The sequence below is a fragment of the Trichosurus vulpecula genome, chromosome 7 (genome assembly GCF_011100635.1).
Source record: "Trichosurus vulpecula isolate mTriVul1 chromosome 7, mTriVul1.pri, whole genome shotgun sequence".
Taxonomy (NCBI): Eukaryota; Metazoa; Chordata; class Mammalia; order Diprotodontia; family Phalangeridae; genus Trichosurus; species Trichosurus vulpecula.
Window position 1 is genome coordinate 97817224 of NC_050579.1, and position 21638 is coordinate 97838861.

Sequence of the window (21638 nt, forward strand, 5' to 3'; positions counted from 1 at the left end):
GAAAAAAACCCAACAGGCTACGGTTTTAAGAATGAAAATGAAATGTACACAGCTCCTTTTCTAATCGGGCTAAATTCTTTGATGAGAAAGAAACTCAAAAATTGAATTAGATTCAAAAAGAGCGGTGTTTGTTTTTTTCCAAAGCAAAGCAGAGGGACCATAGGGATGATTAAGCAGTTCATGGCTACTTAAAACTGAATGATGTGATGTTCCTAGGAAATGTAGCGTGAAGAAAATCCTCATTCCCCAACTCCTCAAAAAGTGTCCTAAAAATGCAAATATTAGTTGTTTGGAACTCAATATATTTTCCCATAGAAACAATATTATATTCGTTGGGTTCCCTGGCCACTTCACAAAAGCTTATTTAACCTTTTAACGCCTGGATTGTAGAATACTATACGCTATAAACTAACATCATGTGTAACAGTGTTTCTTTCAGAAAATATAATCCCATTTGGGAAACCTAGAACAAATCTCCACCTCCAGCAGGTGCCCGACTTACCCGCCTAACACTGGGAACAGTGGCCTGGGGCAAGAAATTCAGCCAATATTACTTCACCTTTATGATGAGTATCATTGTTTGCCTTCTGAACGGGTGGAGGAGGGGACTAGAAGGAGAGAGAGAATTTGGAACTCATTTTTTTTAATGTTTAAAATAAATAAGAAATTCAGCAAAATATGACCTAGAAAGGGAAAGAAGGGAGGGATAAGGAGTGGCTTTTGCGGGGAGAGGGACCTAGGGGCTGGTCTTGAGTGAAATAAGAAACCAGATTGGGGTGGGGGTGGAGGGGAGTCTTAGGTGAAGGAAAGAAGGTGGAAAGATCCACTGATCCGCAACACGGCGAAGAGAAGTTCTGGTCAATAGGCCACCTACCTGGGACGTATATGAATTGACTTCAGTAAATTAGGGGGGGGAGAGAGAGAGAGAGAGAGAGAGAGATTGATTATACATGCATATATATATATATATACACACACACACACAAATATTTTTAAAAATTAAAAGACACTTTATGTCACCAGTGATGATGAAAATCTGGATGACAATGCCCAAGCATTAGTGGTTAGGGGGATAGGAATTCTAGACAAAACAGTCTTTGTGATTCAGATTTAGAGGGAATTCAAATCCTGTCTCCACTACTTTAAATTGACAGAACCTTGGGCAAGCCTGAACCTCAATTTCCTCCTCAATTATTTGGGGGTGGATAAACTACTGGATTTTGGTTTAGAAAGACCTATGTTCCAACTTTACCTCTTCTGTTTACTTGCTGTATGACTTGGATAAATCATTTCACTTCTAAGTGTCAGGTAACTTTCTTTTGTTAATTTAAATAATATTTATTTATAACATTCATTTTTTAAGTAATAGTTTGTTTTTCCCAATCAAACATGAAAACAAGTTTGAACATTTTTTTAAAGAATTTTGAATTAGGGATAGTAATACTTGCATTAGGCAGTGTGGTACAGCAGACTTGGAGTCAGAGGATCTGACTTCAAATCTTGACTGACAACTACTACTTATGTGATCTTAGTCTAAGTTTGCTGATCTGTAAAATAAGGGTGCTGGAGTAGATGGTCTTGAAGTTCTAGAGCCTGTGACCTCACAAGTTGTTGTGAGCCTAAAGTACTCTGCAAACTCTAAATATGAGTTTTCATGTAGAGTGTTGTTTTCTATTTTTTCACTGCAAGTACTTTTCTAAAACAGGAATCCAAAGAACTGATTTTGCCATTGATTTTGCATCTTTTATAATGACAGAAAATTGTTAATATAATTATTAATACCAAATATAATATGGACTGCCACTCCCTTAAATGATCCTTATAATGTCAGAATTTCAGTAAGGTCCCTGCATTCCTACTCTTGATTAGGTTGAGCTGAACCACCCCCTAGGTTCCCCTGCTCCAGGATTTTGCCTAGCAGGGGATCCCAGCTCAAGCTGGATCTCAGTTTTTAGTGTCCTTGATCCCTTCCATTGGGATTCCTGGCATGAAGGGCAAAACAGCCAGAATGAAGTGGCTTTCTTTGTCTGGATTGCCGAGGGCCACTCAGGACTTGCTACCTCGTACTGCCTCCTCCCCCTCTCCTCCTAAAGGTAAGAAACTTTTGCATGGATGTTGGAATTAGGAAATCCACAATCCTGGCAGGTTTACTACTCTGTTATCTCAGTTAAAGACACTTTATTCCTCAGCTCATGGCTTTGATTTATTTTAGGTCTTGATCATAGTCATACCTATAATTTCATTAATCAAAGTTACTTTTAAAAATTATCCCCTCCACTTGCCATTCCATCCCCCTCCCCCATCCCCTAGTTCTTTGTACTACCTGGAATTCTGTTCCACTGATCTAGGCTCCTTTGCTATTGTTTTGCTAAAGGCCATTTAAATTCAGAAACTTCACTTTTGGTGTCTAGGTATCTCAATCCATAAGTTATTCAGTAAGTGTTTATAAACAAGTACTGTGGGGCAGCTAGGTGGCACCTTGGATAAAGTACTGAGCCTGGAGTCTGGAAGACCCATCTTCCTGAGTTCAAATCTGGCATCAGACACTTAGTAGCTGTGTGACCCTGGGCAAGTCACTTAACGCTGTTTGCCTTCATTTCCTTGTCTGTAAAAATTAACTGGAGAAGGAAATGGCAAACCACTCCAGTATCCCGAATGGAATCACAAGAAGGCAGAAACTCAACTGAAAATGACTGAACAATAGTGTGCCAGGCACTATGCTGGTTGATAGGGTTGCAAGGACAAAAATGACAAAGTCCTTGTCCTGAAAGAGCTTAAATTCTGTTGAGAAGGAGAACTTGTATACAAATAAGTATATGCAAAATAAATACAGTACAAGATAATTTGGGCAGGGAACCACTAACATCAGATCAGGAGAGGTTTTTTTATAAGGAGACGCCTGTGAGCTAAATTTTTGAAAGGAACTAGTAAGAGATGAGGAGGAAGTACATTCCAGGCATGAGGGCCAGTCTACATAAAGCCACAGAAACAGGAAATAGGTTGTCATGTATGAGGAAGAGCTAGGAGGTCAAGCTAGGAGGCTGGTGTGTCTGGAGTAATATATTAAAGGCTGGAAACGTAGATTGGATCCAGGTTGTGAAGGGCTTCCAATTCCAAACAGATGAATTTGTATCTGATTCTAGAGGAAGAGCAAAGGGCTTCTGACATTTGTTCTGCAGGGCGGTAAGATATTTAGACTTGTGCTTTAAGAACAACACTTTGACAGCTAGCAGGGATGGATTGGAGAAGAGGAGGGATTTAGAGCAGAGAAATCAGCTGGCAGGTTATTATTGCAATAGTCCAGGTCTTTCTGACTCCAAATCCCAATTTCCACCGTACCACCTCTCTGCCTATTATTCTAGATAGAAGCCCCACACTATTGTTAACAAATGCCTCTTCAAACTCTTCACTTCATCTCATAGGTCTCATCTTTTGGTTCATAGAGACATAGCTTTCCCCTGAAGTACTTCATTCCTTTGACACTCTTCAGTTTGAGTTGCTTCCTATTTTAAGTCCACCCAAACCAGAAATGTGCTAGAGCCAGCTCAGAATGGCTTATGAGAGCCAATTATACAATGTGAGCATTTATATCACTTTGTTAATTGTCTAGACTTAAGAAAATTATGGAGAAATGTAAATAATGCAAATTAAGCTTAAAAGTGTGTTTTATATGCTTTTCTCCTTAGACAGCCAGTTATTAAACATTTACTAGCATACCCCTTCCAGAAGAAAAGCCACAGAGAAGGAAAAGGCATTTACTTGCCCCCCACTGACACTTTTAGACCATCCCTCTTACACCATCTCTCAGAATTATCTCTTGTGAAGTACAGTCTATCCATCTATATCCCCCAGTCCAGATCCTTTGGCTGTCATCTTCCAATGTCCAGGTGTTTCTCCAACTATTCTTAATGCTTTTAGGATAGATCTGCCTGCCTCAAGTCTCCTCACTCTAATCCATTCAACTCCTAAAGTGACTTTCCTAAAATTCAGGTCTGATCATGTCACCCATCTTTTCAGTACACTCTGGTGACTTCCAACTGTGTCCAGGAACAAATACAAAAATGCTCTGTTTGACATTCAAAGCAGTTCATAACCTAGCCCCTTCCTACCTTTCCAGTCTTCTTACACCTCACTCCCTAATACATACTGGGCTGTTCCACAAACAAGGCCTTCTATTCCTCAACTCCAGGCATTTTCTCTTCTCTTCTCTTTTTTTTTTTGGAGGGGAGAAGGCAGGGCAATAGGGGCTAAGTGACTTGCCCAAGGTCACACAGCTAGTAAGTGTGTCAAGTGTCTGAGGCCTGATTTAAACTCAAGTCCTCCTGACTTCAGGGCTGGTGCTCTACTCACTGCGCCACCTAGCTGCCCCAACTTCAGGCATTTTCTCTGGTTATCTCACATGCCTGGAACACTCTCCCTCCTCTGCTCCAACTACTCACCCCAGCTTCCTTTAAGTCCCAACTAAAATTCCACCTTCTATAGGAAGCCTTAACTAATCCCTCTTAACTCCACTGCTTTCCTTCTCTTCATTTCATATATATTTTTGTTTGCATGTTATGTCCTCCTTTAGATTATAAGCTCCTAGAGGTCAGGAACTGTCTTTTGCCTCTTTTTGTATCCCTAGTGTTTAGCACAGTGCCTACCACAAAGTAGGCACTTCATAAATGTCTATTGAAGTGAATTATGGAATTCAGAACTTGGATCATGGTCTTCTCTCAAACCCCCATCCTCATACCTTGCTGCTTCAGTATTCATGCTGGTGCTTCTTCCAACATCCTAGCTTCTCAATTCATTAACTTCCTAATCTCCCACAACTTCCATCTCTAATATACCTCAGCCACCTACAGTGGTGTGAAGCTTAGATCTCATTCATTATCACCCCAACTGTTCCACCTCCGTGATCTTAAATTCTGAAATTCCCCTTTCTGTCCACAGTATCCAGTCCTTCCATCTTTCCCATGGTTTCACTCCCCTGAAATTTGATTATAGTATCATATCATAGATTTAGAGCTCAGAGGAAACTTCAAAATTACGTAGTCCAACACCCTCATATTAAAGATGATGAAACTATGTTCAAAGGGTTAAACAGCTTGTGTGAAATCACACAAGTAGTTACTGGCAGAATGAGGATTCGGACTTAAGCCCTCTCCTTTCAAGCATTCTTGATGAAAAGACCAAGCTGTTTTCAGGGCTGCTCGTCTATCTTTGGTGGCCACCTGTCACCCACCTCTCACCTGTGGCTCCAAGAAGCCATAGCATATGCAGTGGCCTTATCCCAGCAAGCTGTCTTGACAAACCAGGTTGAGGGTAACTGACAGGCTTCAAACCTGTAGGTGAGTTAGGGGGATGTCTATCCCAAGCATGTAAAGACTTCCCCTGGCAAAATGGGCAGATGAGAACAATTTGTTCCAACGGCCATGAAGGTCACAGAAGCAGGTGGTGTGGAGTGCTTAGACCTTGGTCAGACATTGAAGACACCAAGGTCATCCACTGCATCCTGGGCCAATGCCAATTGTTTTTACTTTTGTTTTACCACTAGACATCTATGACTCAGGAAGAGAGAGTAAAGCTGATGACTTTGTGCAACTCTGCCTCACTTAAATCCAATTCACCCATGAGTCAAGATAGCACCCTATATTGTCGTTGGTCCTCTTGGAAAATGGAGGACAAACAAAACAATTGAGATTCAGTAGGTGGCAGTGGTAATGATATCCCAGTACAGAGAAACAGGGAGCAACAAAGACAGAAGATACCCAAAGAGAAAATGAGGAAGCAGCAGAGATATGACAAGATGTGGTACAACCAACAGAGAACAGACTTTGTGGTTGTTCCCTGTTAGAACAGTATAATGACATCAATAGCAGACACCAGAGGCCTTGAAACATCAAATGCATGAGTTGGACTTCCATGCGTGTCCCCTGACCACATGTGTCCCCTCCATATATATGCGCCCTGTCATACATGTTCCTTATATGTGTGATATCCATCCATGGTCCCTGAGCATATTGTCCTTTACATGGGTTCCTCTGTGTGTGTTCTAGTTATGTGGTCCAGTCTTTTTCAGTCATATTTGATTCTTTGTGACTCCCTTTGGGGTTTTCTTGGCAAAGATACCGAGTGGTTTGCCATTTCTTTCTCTGGTTCATTTTACAGATGAGGAAACTGAGGCAAACAGGATTAAGTGATTTGCCTGGGGTCACACAGCTAGTAAGTGTGAGGCCAGATTTGAACAAAGGAAAATGAGTCTTTCTGACTTCAGACCTGGAACTCCATCCACTGCACCACCTAGCTGTCCCATATGTAGGTATACACACACATGTATGTATGTATGTATATATGTATATGGGTATGGATGCACATACATATACATATGTATATACATCTACATCTACATATAAATACATATAATTATGTACAAGATAGATACAAAATTAATGTAGTAGTCAGACAGAACTCAGTTTTAGAATAGCCTTTGTCTACCACCGTTTACAAGTGGCAATGAGGATCTGGACATTGTTTTCTCCAACTAAAAGGACTTCAGAGAAAGCCTGAGGTTGAGGTGTCTTGAGAATCTCCTCAGAGTTGGTCATATAATTTCTGTTTTGACCTGGCTCCTATTTTAAGAATGGTGGTGGCCTTTCATGAGAATGTGAGCTACCTGAGGGCAGATCTGTGGTTTTGCCTTTCTTTGTATCCTCAACCCTTAGCACAGGGCCTGGCACATAGTGGTACTTAATAAATGTTTGTTGACTCATTTTTGTTGTTGTTTCTTTTCTTTTTTTTTTCTTTTGTAGTTCCATGACCTATCTTCTTGTTAACCCAATGATTTGGCCCCTTCCCTGGCAGATATTCCTAGCTGCTGCCCATATGCTCCCTAGATGGGAAGGGTATCAATCAGCACCGTGGAACCTACTTAGTCCGTCCCATGATGGATCTTAGGTTTTTGGCCAGGGCCAAGGAGAATAGTACAGTCTCCTTTACTTCATCAGTTGATTGGCACCTAGTAAAGCTATTTTAGGAAATCAAGTTTTCATCCAAATTGAGCTGAGCAGGTGTTGGTGGAAAGTTTTCTGCTATCCAAATTTAAAAGAGGCTAATCAATTGACCAGAATGGCGACTTATTCAGGGATGGCAATACTCTGCATAGTTAGTCCAAACCACAGTGTTTTGTAGTAATACTGATAATATATTATAATCCAATCCCACCATGGTGGAGTAAGAAATATTATAACAGGCTGACCCAAAGGTCAAAATCTCCTCTACTCTTTGAATAATAAATAGAGAATAAAGACTAGCCCATGTAGGAGCCTATATTATTTAAAATAATCAGAAAACAGCTGCTAGATGAATCCAAATTGGTGTCTGTTTCCTTTGCCCTACTCTACCCTCTTTCCTTCTCCCTACCTGAGAAAGAGAGAAAAGAAAAAGAGAGGGTGAATGGGAGGGAGAGAGACAGAGACAGAGACAGAGACAGATAGAAACACAGAGTTGCCATGGGCTATTTCTCCCCCTAGGGGCCATAGGGAGTTGCAGATGGATGGTACAACTATGTGGAAGACCTGCATGATGAGCCTACCATGAACACAGAAGGGAACAACAGTCAATCAACAGACATTTATTCTATGCCTGTGATGTGCCAGGCACAGCGCTAGGCATGAGGGAGACAAATTCAAAGAATAATCAATCCCTACTAACGAGGAGCTTATAATGGGAGATATATATATATATATATATATATATATATATATATATATGCATGTGTTTATGTGTGTGTGTGTATGTGTGTGTGTGTGTGTGTATATATATATGTGTATATATATATATATATATATATATATATATATATATATATACATTCTCCCTAGCCCTCACCCTGGTTACCAGGTAAGAAATCCCTGAGTCTTTGGGAGAGGAGAGAAGGAAGCTATGGGGGAAGGAGACATAATATTAATATGATAAACTTCAAGTTCTTGAGTTACATGAGAAGGGTTAAATCTTAAGGACTTCTCAAAAATCACTCATTGATTCATTCCTCCCTGAGAGTTCTCTCTGAGAATCTCATAATATCATAGTTCATGTCTAGGTTTCTAGAGATGTTGACAAAAAACCCTTCAGACTTCATGTAAACACTCAGTTAATATTCACTTTGCATACAGGACAATCCTTACTTCACTCTACAGAAAATGCAAATGTAAAGTATATATGTCCATATGAGCCATCTAAGTGTAAGACACAAAATGGTCTGGCCTTCCTCTGCAAAGACAAGGAAAACCGAAGGTCCACCAATAAGCTAGCTAGAGGAGAGGGGCAGACAGACCCCGGGAGTGCCACCAAAGCTAAGAGCTCTTTTCTCCTGTCTCTAAGAGGAATATTGGGTTAGAATTATATCTATCTGCCTTCCCCATATATCTCTGGTCTAGGAGTTTGAGTCTTCAGAAGGAAAGCTGTCCCCATGGTCACTATTAATGTGTAGAATAGTCTTTAGCTTATGTCAAGTTAGCTTAGTCTCTTTCCACTAAATGCTGGTAACACAAAAGACCATTTCAGATACTGAATAACAGGTAAATCCATTTATCTAAGCAAAACAGCAAATAGAAATGGAAGACTTTACACAGATCAGATTATTGCAAAGAATACACAAGAGTCACTGGGCTTTTCATTTGGGAGTGAGATAAGATCTCAGCTCAAGCCAGGAGAAAAAGAACAGTATTACCCAAGAAGTCCACTCTGTGAAGTCTATAGGGAGGCAAGCTGGAAATCAGACCTAATTTTCCCTACATCTCTGTATCTTCTCTCTATATATGTATCTCTCCCAAAGAGTGTCTGAAACTAGTTCAATTAAGTCCCTCATGGCCGGTACAACCCTGCACTCAGCATTCTCTCTACCACTCAATAGTTGTGTCTCCCTCTGCACACTCAGCAACATGCAAAATATACCAGGCTTTCTTGGAAGATCAGTTACCGTCAAACAGAAAAAAAAAAACTCATAATAACCCATCAATCAAAATAATCAATACCATTTTTCTTTCCTTCTTGCTGAGTTTCCCCCTCCCCCTACCCCACATGGGTCAACATTCATCCAAATTCACAGTACCACCCTATAATTTGTAATTTCTTAACTTAGGGTTGCTAGGGAGCCAATCTATTATTTTATAAGGTGTCCCAAGATCCTCTAGAAGCCCATGCAATCCTCCAGACTTATGCTATTTCCCCAAGGATTTGGGACTTCTCCAAAAGGAATTTTGTAATTGGGCTTACTACAGTAGCACACTTTTCTGCATCAGACTTGTATTGTCTAAATAATAGAACACCACATTTGATTTTTTCCAAGTTTTATTTTTCATCGCTTGCTGTCACAGTCTGTTGAGAAAATTATGGAAGTGTTTAACCCATCTGTCCAGGATCATGTCCTCATCACTAATCAATGTGGCTCCATGAGTATTGAGTAGCTGAGATGCACCATAGGTCTTTAGCCCATAAATGGCCTTCAGAGCATCATAAAAGCACTTTGGATTGTTACTGAAAGCGTAAAACTGAATTTCATCTGTCTTCTTACTGAGCCAAGGATCCTGCATCTCTCTAAGCTTTGTTTGTACTTTACTTTTGATGGAATTAAATGCTGCCTTCTTAGAAATGGATGAACTACCCCTACTGGTAAACCCTGTGGAGTTCTCATTTTTTATTTAGCAGTTTCTGAATTTCCCCATCATTTTCATCAAACCATTCTTGATGTTTGTGAGTATTCTGGCCAGGATGAATAAATACATTGCTATACACCAAATCTCTGAAAGCTGCCCACTCCTTTTCTGCTCCACTATTGCCAACCGTGCATTGGCTTAGCTTTCCCTCGAAGTTAGCAACAAAGTAACAAAAGTTATTTCTCTCTAAGTTAGCAATGAAACGATGTTATATATTATGAATGCGTGATCCCCGGGAAGACACTGAAGATAGGTCTTTGTCTCTTTATAATGGGGTTTAGTTATAGTGTATGATCTTATTGTGAAACAATATCTATAGTGGCAACTTTAAGCAAGATTCACTTTTTACTGAATAGCCTTTTGACTCTCAGCAAGGTAAAAAGAATCTCTAATGACCTGTAAACAATCTTCATTTAACTAATAATTCTTTGCTTCCTTAAAAAAAGAAACAAACAAAATCCCCAACCTCCTCAACCAGAGATTGATACAGAGAAGGTAGAGTCAAATATGGAATGCTAAGGAATAAATGTTAGGATACCCAGAAAAAAAGGGACTCTCGTTCTTGTGCAAGGCTCAGGATTGATCTAGGTGGGAGCAAATTAACTGACATCATCCAAGAAAATACCATGATTCTCTTCTATGTCATGTTTCCATTGACAGAGACAAAATGTTTTTTAGGAAAGGTTGACATTTTGACAGAATCAATCGAAGGTTGATTTATAGGAATCAGTGCCTTTTTTTTTTCTTATGCAACAGTCTGATGGGAACAATTGTGATCAAGAGAACCACCTTCATGGTGAATATATTGAGCCTCGGAAAGGCATTCTGCAATCTTGTATAAGCTGGTCTTCTCATGTTTCAGTTAAATAACTCTTTAGGAGAAGATAGTTGTTCTTGTGTAATGGTTTTACAAAATCATATTTATCAAAGGTGCTTCTTGCACTTAAAATCTACTTCAGCTTCTCAATATATCTGCTTCTGAGGCTGATTCTTCAAAGGAGATTCTGTTCTGGGGAGGGGAAAGAAGAAGGCACTGCGAAATGCTGCTGGTGGCAGTAGAGCAGTGTTTGGAACAACCTAAAAAGAACTGGAGACAGTTTTGAAGGGAGAAGGGAAATCAGCGGACTCAGAATTTTCTTTTGATCTTGTGGTTTCGGTTATCTCTACCATGTAGAAATTGTACTCATTCTTGAAGGCTCCTTCTCCTTCCTAAAATCTTTTCTCCCTCCTCTGAACTACTAGAATATAATATATGTACATCCCATAAAAAGGGCCACTGTTTTGCAATGACATCAATACTATAGGAAGAAGCATCAATTCCTCCACAAAAATCCTGTGCTGACATGCCTCATAATGAAATGGAAATGACCCTAGATGTTTAATGACTTTATTGTTGTTATTCAGTCATTTTAGTCATGTCCAACTCTCCACAACACTATTTTGAGGTTTTCTTGGCAAAGATACTGGAGTGGTTTGCCACTTCCTTCTCAAGCTCACTTTAAGATGAGGAACTGAGACAAACAGGGTTAAGGGATCTGCCCAGGGTCACACAACTATTAAGTGTCTGAGGCCAGATTTGAACTCAGGAAAATGAGTCAGAGAACAAGTTTTAACCATTCAATTAAATAAGCATTTATTATGTATTTCTCAGTGTTGGGCTCCTGAACTGTCTTTGAAGGAAGCTAGGACTTCTAAGGGTGAAGGGAGAGCATTCTACACATAAGGACAGCAAAGACATCAAGATAGAATGTTGCCCCCACAGTCCTCTCTTCTTTACCCTTTAAAATCTGGGTTCTGACCTTATCACTCATCTAAAATGTTTCTTTCCAAATTTATCAATAATCCCTTCATTTCCAAATGTGATGATCTTTTTTTCAGTCCTCATCCTTCTTGGTCTATCTGCTGCCTTCTATACTGTCAACCATCTTTGCCTGGTTACTCTTTCCTACTCTCTTCTTGTAGGAACGTTCATGGCACACCTCTCTCCTGGTCCTCCCCTTACCTGTCTGGCTGGTCCTTCTTGGTGTTCTTTGCTGCATCTTGATCCAGGTTTTGCCTCAAGGTTTTGATCAAGGCTCTACCCTGGATCCTTTTCTCTTCTCCCTCTATATTATTTTGATTGGTAATTTTATCTGCTACAGTAAATTTATTTATCATTTTTATGAAGATGATTCTCAGATTTACTTATCTAGCCCTAGTCTCTCTTTTGATCTCTAGTCTCGCATCTCTAACTGCCAAATGGACATCTTCAACTGGAAGTCCAGCAAGTACTTTAAATTCAACATGTCCAAAACAGGACTCTATATCTTTCCTCCAAAAACCCTCACCTCTTCCTAACTTCCCCACGCTGTTGATGGTGCCACCATCCTCCTTATCACCCAGGCTCACAAACTAGATATCATTTCTGTCTTCTTATTCTCTCCACCCCCTAACCCTCCCTATCTGATCTGTTGTCAAGTCCTATTGATTTTATCTTCTCAACATCTCTCATTTACACTCATTTCTCTCCCCTGACACTGCCACCAATCTGACCTTGGTCTTTATCACCCCACACTTGGACTATTGCAGCAACCTTTTGGTTGTTCTCCCTGCCTCACATGTCTTCCCTCTCCATTCCATCCTCCATGTAGTTGTCAAACTGATCTTCCTAAAAGGGATATCTGACTATGTCATTTCACTCCTCTCTATTCAATAAACACTAGTGGCTCCCTATTATCTCCAGGATCAAATGTAAAATCTTCCTTTTGGCTTTGAAAGTCCCCTTCATAACCTGGTCCCTTCCTGCTTTTCCAGTCTTACATCTTACCCTTAACCAGGTACTGTATGAAACAATTTCACTGTCCTTGCTGTTCCTAACTTAAGATACTCTGTCTCCCAACTGTGCATTTTCACTACCTGAAATCCTCTCCCTCTTCATCTGTACCCCCAGGTTTCCTTCCATTTTCATCTGAAGTCCCACCTTATGAAAGAAACCTTTTCTGATCCCACTTAATGACAGAGCCCTCTCACTACTGTTTCCAATTTATCTTGTATATATTTAGTTTGTACATAGCTTGTTTGCATGTTCTCTCTCCCCACTAGAATGTGAGCTCCTTGAGAGATAGGACTATTTTTTATTTGTTTTTGTCTTTCTTTGTATCCCCAGCACTTGGCACAATGCTGGGCCCATAAGAGGCAATTAATAAATTCTTCTTGACTTGTTGACTTTGAGGTTGTCTCCAACTTATCCTGTATATATCTTGTATGTACATAATTGTTTGCATGGTTTCTTCCCCATTAGAAGGTGAACTCCTTGAGGGCAGGGACTGTTTTTGCTTTTCTTGGTATCCCCAGCCCCTTCAGCATAATTCCTGGCACTAGTAGTTGGTTAGTAAATGATCATTCCCTTGACTTGTTAGCAATGTTATAGAGGATATAGGTATGGGCTAAATGGCCTCTGCAGTCCCTTCTAACTCCAAGGTTATGTGATTGTGAATCAAGATAACCTAGTTATGCTAAGAGGAAATGGTGAAGAAACCAGCTGAAGCTAACTTACTTGAATGTCAAATGTACCCTGCATTCTATGACAGAAGCATGCCAGTTGCTGGGCTGTCCTCTTGTTCCCACGGAAGTTCTTCTAAGTATTTGTATTATCAAGGTCTTTGGTTTCTAGGTACAGTCTTTTCCATTCATAAGGAATAAGCAGCTAATCAACCAATCATAACAGTCTGGTCCAAGAATATCTTAGGGACAAAACAGAAGAAAAACTGCCTGGTATAGGTTGCTAGGGTACTCTGCTTTGAGTTTCTAGGGTAACTTCTATTTTAACAACCTGTTAGTATTCAAGCTATTCCTGGCAACAATTGTGGGATTCTACTTGGCACAATGAATAGAGCACTGGGTCCAGAATCAGAAAGATGTGAGTTCAAATCCTATCTAGCTCTGTAACCCTGGGCATGTCACTTAACCTCTGTTTACCTCAGTGTCCTCATCTGTAAAATGGGGATAATAATAGTACAACTTCCGAGGTTGTTGTGAGGACCAAATAAGATAATAAAGCGCTTATCACAGTGCCTAGCACAAAATAAGCACTAGATAAATGTTAGCTATTATTATAGCCAAAGGATTTCGACTAAATTAGTCATTCTTGGTCACTGGAAACCCCCAAAGTCAACACGATTGATTTACCTGGCCCCCAGTTCTTCAGATTCGGTCTCAATATCTTCTCATCTTCCAAGTACCGCCTGTTTTTCAGCTGCGAGCTTCCTTCCTTACCACCCCCCATCTCATTCTATGAGGTGGAAAGCTCTAATGAACTGAGCAAATGGATTTGGAATCAGAGAATCTGGGTTTGAACTCTGGCTTTGCTCCTTCTTACATCTGTGGAAATGATGTAGCATTAGTATTAATTATTAACAATAGTAGCTAGCATTTATATAGTGTTTTAAGTGTAAGCACTTTTCAAATAGTATTTTATTTGATGCTCGCAACAACCCTAGGAGGTCAGTGCTATGATTATCATCTCTATTTTGTGGTTGAGGAAAGTGAGGCAGAGGTTGTGACTTGTCCAGAATGACACAGCTAGGAAGTATCTGAGGCCAGATTTGAACTCAGGTCTTCATAACTCCAGGCCTAGTACTCTAATCACTGTACCACTTAGCTGCCTACAAGAGGAAGTATTCGATTAGGCCACCTACACACCTATAGGTGTATAGCATACCTATAAAAGTCTAGTGGAAAAGGTGTGTAAGATAAATCATCACACACACACACACACACACACACATATGTATAGGGGGGTGGGGGAGGGTTGGTGAAGAGCGAAGAAAAAGATTTTTAAAGAGAATAATAGAGATGAAAGGAAAAAATCAGGAAAAGGGGTTCATATACCTACGGGGGGGGTGTGGCTGGCTGGCTGGCGCTCTCACTCTCTCTCTCTCTCTCTCTCTCTCTCTCTCTCTCACACACACACACACACACACAAACACAGACGCCTAGGTGTATTGCTTGTTACATTCATCCAGTCATGTGTTCACATTGAATTCTAATTCCATTTGGGGCCAGCACAATCCATCTGTTTTTGCCCAGTCTGTTTGTTGGTAGATAAAACTCTTCAAGTTGGATGCGGGGGGGGGGGGGGGGGGAAGGGGGCAGGGAACAGGGAATAGAAACCATCATTTTCCAATCAATCACCAGTTCACTGCTTCCTTCACATTGTGTTTCCTCCAACTTATTCCATGCTGACCTCCCCATCTTTGGATTTGTTCAATGTCTTCCTTCCTACCCCCTGCATTGCCCACAGATTTTGTCACCTCGTCAACTCTGGCTGGGACATGCTTGGCGTTTTGTCCTCCCTCTCAGATAGCAACTTGGACCACAGTTTGTTTCCCTAGGAAGGTTACCTCCTGTAGTCCGTATTGATTGTTCCCAATTTCATTTCAGGGCTAGGAACTGACAACACCAACTTGTGTGAGACAAAATGAATGGCTCCTTGAGGTTTCTCCCAGCTTTATAATTCTGTATGTATCTTTTATAGGGTACAGCAACAGTTAAGTATATGTGGTATGCCTATAGAAACTAATTTTCAAATGTCTTTTCAATTCTTTTAAACTTAAACAAAATGACAACAAAAAACCCATCCCTCTGTGGCCTAGAGTAATATTCCTTCCCATTTCTAAAGAATATTATTTTCATGATAGTTTCATATTTAATATTTCCCTGGGCATATCTTCAACAACCTATTTTAACGGGATGAGATTTATTTTATTGAATATGACTGTCTTTGAACCTGAGATGGCATAAACCCACCCTCCAGTATTCCTCAATGTTCAAGCTGGGCTGCCTCTGGACTCATTCAGTGAGGCTACAGTCATGCTCCCCAGTAGCTAAGCAGACAAAAAGAGCCCCTTTGGTGCCCTGAAAATCATCTTATAGAAATTCCTACCCCGGTGAATTGCAGAAGACGCGGGGAGTCGAATTCTATAACTGATTGATTGTAAGCATGAGCTCTGTCGAGTCTGCCCAAGGTCAGTTCTCTAAGTGGCGTTGTGCAAGCAGGGAATACAGAAGCCTTTCAAAGAGTCACCTCTCCTGGGCACAGTTGGGGAGAATGTATATCTCCCATGACCTACAAAAGTCTAATTTCTAACAATCTATTCTTCCTGGAAAATGAGAGGAGATAAGAATTCATTCTGTCCTTGGGCCCCTTCTCTCACACACTTTTTCCCTCTGTGATTTCATGTACTCCCACTGCTCCAGTTCAGTTTTAATAACCATCAAATATGTTTCTCTAGCTCCAACCTTCTTCTTGAACTCCTGTTCAATAGGTCCAAATGCTTTCTGGGTAGGAGAGGTAGTGTACAGTCAGAGTCAAAGCATTGGATTTGGAGTCAGGAGAGAAATGGGTACACATTCTGAAACTTACTAGTTGTGTAAAAACTAGTAAATAACCTCTCTGAACCTGTTTCCTCGTCTATAAAATGGGGATAATATTTGTATTACCTATCTCGCAGGCTTATTGTGAAGGTCAAATGAATAAATAATTATGATAATAGTAGTATTGGAAGCTAGCCTTTACATAGAGCTTTAAGGTTAGCAAAATACTTTACAAAAACTTCATTTCATCCTCCATAACCCTCAGAGGTAGATACTATTATCTTCATTTTAGAGATGATGACATTGAGGCAGACAGAAGTTATGTGATTTAGCCAGGGTCATACTCCTAGTACTTTAGGTCACATTTGATCTCAGGGTTTCCTGATTTTATGTCCAACACTCTATCCACTGTGTCAGCTAGCTGCTCAATAATATATGTAAATGAGATAATATGTGTATAGCACTTTGTAAACCTGAAAGCAACACACACACATACACACATCTATATTATTTTATTCCTACTTAGATGTCCCACCAGTACCTAAAACAACATTTCTCAAAATGTACATATACTCATCTTCAATCCCTCCATCCTCAAAAACAAAAACAAAACAAATAAACAAACAAAAAACCTCATCTTCCTTGACTTAGGGATATAGTCAAAGTGTGTGGCCTAATCTTACCCTTCCCTCTCCTATTTCCAGGTAAACACATTTCCTTCTATGTCCTTAGGCCAGCCATGACTACTATGAAGTAACACAGAGTAGACACATTGAGGCGCAAGGGGAACATATTTCCTTCTCTATGAAGGTCCTCACTTACCTACATGCTGTCTAACATAACAACCATCTTCTCTCTCTCTCTCACCGGCCTCAGTCCACCCATCCACTGGGGCTTCATCACTGTCACTCCCTTCTTCTCCAATTGAAACAAAACAGAGCAGACTTGCTGGGTTGACCCACAGACCCTTGGTCTCTTCCATTTCCCTTTTGCTACCTTACCCACCCCCAACTTGCCTCACTCAACTCAATTTACCTCAGCTCCTAGAATTCCTAGTTATGGCCTTGTCTATGTGGTCTTGTGTCAGAGACTTCCATAATATGAATGGCCTAGGCATACTTTGGGAAGCTGTCTTACTCTCTGGGCTCATAACTCCCATCCAGAAAACCTGGGGAAGGGTATGCGCAGTAAACTCCATGCACACTGCATGTGTGCACACACACACATATCATACCTTGTGGGGGGGGGTAAGGCCCTATGTGTGGCAAGGATGTTTCCCCGCATATAGCATGGGGGGTGTAGGGTATGTGTGGGGGTGTCACTGTATGGCTCAGAGAGAGGCATAATAAACATCTCTAGCCTCTTCTCTCCCCACCCTTCTCCAAGGGAGACTTTCATTCCTATCAGGAGGGGAAGCAGGAGGTTGGGGCCAGAGACCACTCTGCTCTACTCAGAGAGAAGGGGTACCAGGCTAGAATTATATATCTACTCCCTTAAATAGTGTTTGTCTAGGGATATCATCAGGTTCAAGCTAATTTCTGATTACTATGTTATTATTATTGAGGTAGAAGGGTGGCCCCAAGCTTTATATCCAAGGCTTGACTCTTTTCCCATTAAATACCAGTTCCAGAATGATCACAGGTAGCAAATAGCAAAGAAACACATTTATCCAAATCATAGCAAAACAAATCAGAGAAGATATACAAAGAAATGCAGAATAATGGCCATCTCCCATTGACATTGAGGTGATTCAACTGAGAGGGAATCCCAGATCTCACCCAAAGGGGAAACTCTCCAAAGTCTCTAGTGTAGCAAGCAGGGGACAGGGACATGATGGACACTTCCAGCTCCTCTCATGTCTTCCCAGAATCCTTTCCTTCAGCAACCTGAAGTGAGGTTGACCTCTTTCATCTTCTTTCTCAAAGATGGAAACCAAAAGTGCCCAACGGAGCTCAAAGAAGATTTGAATAAAACTGAAGAGAGCTGGAGCTCTCCTGATTTCACCAATGCTACCTCCCCTCACCTAGGGCAGGGCATTCATTTCCACCAATGAGGAGAGTCCCATACCAATGGGCTTTGAGACAATATGTCAACATAATATAAATTAACATAAGTTATATATAAAGTAAATGTGTACGTATGTATACCTATGTATATATACATATTCGTGGATATTTGTATATACAAACATATAGCTATATATGTATATATACATATATAAAACCTTTTATGCTTTTCTATTTGATCCTTCCTATTCACTTCCTCACATCTAATTTATATTATGATTATCTATGAACATGTCTCTTCCTCTCTTATTGTTTAGTCTTTTTCAGTTGTGTCTGACTCTTCATGACCTCATTTGGGATTTTCTTGGCAAAGATACTAGAGTGGTTGGCCATTTCCTTCTCCAGCTCATTTTATAGATGAGGAAACTGAGGCAAACAAGGTTAAGTGATTTGCCCAGGGTCACTCAGCTAGTAGGAGTCTGAGGCCAGATTTGAACTCAGGAAGATGAATCTTACTGACTCTAAGCCTGGCATTCTATCCTCTGTGCTACCTATCTGCCTATCTCTTCTACCAAATTATAAATTCTTTGAAAGCAAGTACTATGTGAATGTTTTTGTCTACAGGTACTACACCTAGGGCCAGAAAAACCTGCATTATTGACAAAAGGTTGGTGCCATACCTATCAAGGACTCTGACACCTAAATGAATACCCAGACAACCAGAGGCTCAAAACCAGGCCCAACACAGAGTTAAGTAAACATTCCACCTGTGGAATAGCCTCTCCATGTGCCTTATCTCCTTCCCATCTTGGTATGTAACTTTTGAGCTGGGCCATGTGTGAATTCAGCCCAGTCCCTCCACATCTCCATTCTAAATTCCCTGTGCCATCAATCCTAGGGCCCTGGCGTTCAGAAGAGGAATCAACCCTTTGGCCATCGTTATAGGACCCTGAAATATAGGATCAACTGGTACCAATGGATAGCAAATTTGCGCTTGCTGTCTCCTGAAAACAGAGATTCAGAGTTGATGTTTTCTAGAGCAGAAGTCTCCTTTTTCTCTTCCATCTTCTCATCTTCTAGTTCTCATTTAGCTCATTCCTATCCTTCCCCAGACCCTTTCCTCCTTTGCTCTCCATCTCCATTGGACCTTGTGGAACACCAGCTCAATTGTTACCAAACATCAACCCTTAACAATAATTTTGGCACCTGGGAAAAGTTCTACAAAGTATACCTGAGGAAATCATGAAAATGTGCCTTCTCAGTCTTCTGATGTCGCCTGATGCTAGTGTCCTCCCTCCTCCCTACTCTGTGAACAAAAAAAGTTACCTTGTATTTGTTTTGTGTCTAAATTGTATATACTTATTTATATACCCACTGTATTTCCAATTGAACACAAGCTCCTTGAGAGCAGGGACTGTCTAACTTTTGTCTTTGTATTCCCTAGAACTGACGCATAGTAGGTGTTTAATAAAGGTTTGTTGATTGATAGATTGCAATCGCCAGTAGGAGGATACAGAGGTCCTGGAACAGTACAAGGCTGCTTGTTGCACAGAAGGCTGCCCCTCCCAGGCAATGTCTTCATGGTGTCCCAGAGAACAATAGAAGCCTCTAGTAAGGATGTTGGGTTTTGTTTTTGTTGCTTTTTTTTAAGGATGGGGAGATTTGTGGGTCACAGAGAAGGAGTCAGTAGATAGGGAGAGATTGAAGATCTCTCAGGAAAACAGATGAAGAGAATCTGCTGGAGAAGATAAGAGAGAAGGAGATTGAATTAGGAGTGTGTCGGATGGAAGCAGCTTGAACGCCAGGGAGAGCCAATTGTTAAATTTTCCATGTGAGGATTTACACCTTAGAAACTAGCAAATGCTACAAATCAGGGCTTAGTTTGTTGTTCTGCTAATTGATTTAAGTTAGATTAAGAAAGTGATGGAGAAAAATTTAATAACGCAGGCTAAATTTCCAAGCCTATCAGCAGGTACACATTTTCTCCCATAGGGTTGGTTGCTAAATATTTGCCAGTGCCATGGCCTCACCAAGCAAAGGGCTAACTTTTCACCTGAGACTGTAATGAAGGAAGAAATAGTGTGTCTGAGTATGGGTAGGGGGATGATGTCAGAGAGATTGAGATGAAGAGATGGGGAGAAGAGGGAGCGCTTAGTGAATTTTTTTTTTGTGTGAAGTATGATGTGAGGAGCTCAGCTAAGGGGGGTGGGGAAGGAGCTCTAGGCAACTGGCCTCAACTTTTTTGGTGAAGTTCGAGGGTCTTTGATAGAGAAAGCAGATGGTCAGAGTCATGTGAAAGATCTGAAGAGAGGAAAATCAAAGGTCTAGTCCTTATAACTAATACCTGGCACATAGTAGGTGCTTAATTTTTTTTTACTCATAAGGTATCTTGCACACATGTTAATGTCACATAAAAGATATATGCTTTCATTAATATGAGGATTCTTCTCAACCAACATAGTTCAAAACTTGTCTATAACCTACCAGATAAGTGTAAAGAGAGTTGTCTAGGGATCAGATAGTTGAAGTAACTTGTCCATGATTTTACAATTTCAACTATTAGATGTGGGATTTGAATTCAGGTCTTCTTGACTCCAAGTCAAGTTATGCTTCCTCTCACCTTGCATATAGTAGGTCTTTAATAAGTGTTCATTGAATTGGATTTACCTCCTTATTCCTATTAATGGTATCACTATTTTCCCTGTCACTCAGGTTGAAACTTGGTGTCACCCTGTGCTCTTCCCCCATATATGCTTGTTCACAAGTCATGTCAATTATGGAATCACAGAAATTAGAAGAGATCTTGAAAAAACTAACAAATTTAATCTAAAATCCTAATTTTGCAGATGAGGAATGTGAAGTTCGAGGTCATATAGTAAGTGAGTGGCAGAGCCGGAATTGGAATATTTTATCCCTACTTTAGATTGTAAGCTTCTTGAGGGTAGGCACCATTTCCCTACTTTGTGTCCCAGCACTAGACTCTGTAGGAACTACACATGAAAGCATGAAAATGCTTAATACAATTTTATTGAATAAGGGCTTTTGGAAGGTGGGATAGACCTGTGATTTCTTTGGTGTCAGGAACTCTGAGTGAGGAGATATGTTGCAACAAAATAGATTTGCAGCTCCTGGTCTTAAATCAGTGGTGTCAAACTCAAATTGAAATGGAGGTCACTAGCCTATACTGTGGGCCCACATTGACTTAGAAAAGCATGAATTAACATTATCTGTGTTTTATTGTATTTTTAAAAATATTTCCCAATTGTATTTTAATCTAGTTCTAGCAGCGCACTTTTTTCAGGCTTCATTCAACACCTCTGGCTTAGAGAATTGCCTGGGGCACTCAAAGGTTAAGTGACTTCCCTAGGGTCACCCAGACAGTGTCAATAGGAAGCAGTACTTGAATCCTTGTCCTTCTGGCTTCAAAGATGGCTCTCCATTCACCATTCCACACTGCCTATGTAAGTACATTATAATTAGTAAGATCCCAGAATAAATATCACAATGTCCATGAAGCCTGACACTAAAGATGCTGGGATTGCCTTGTAGGATTAGACCAGAGGTAGCATAGGCAAGAATG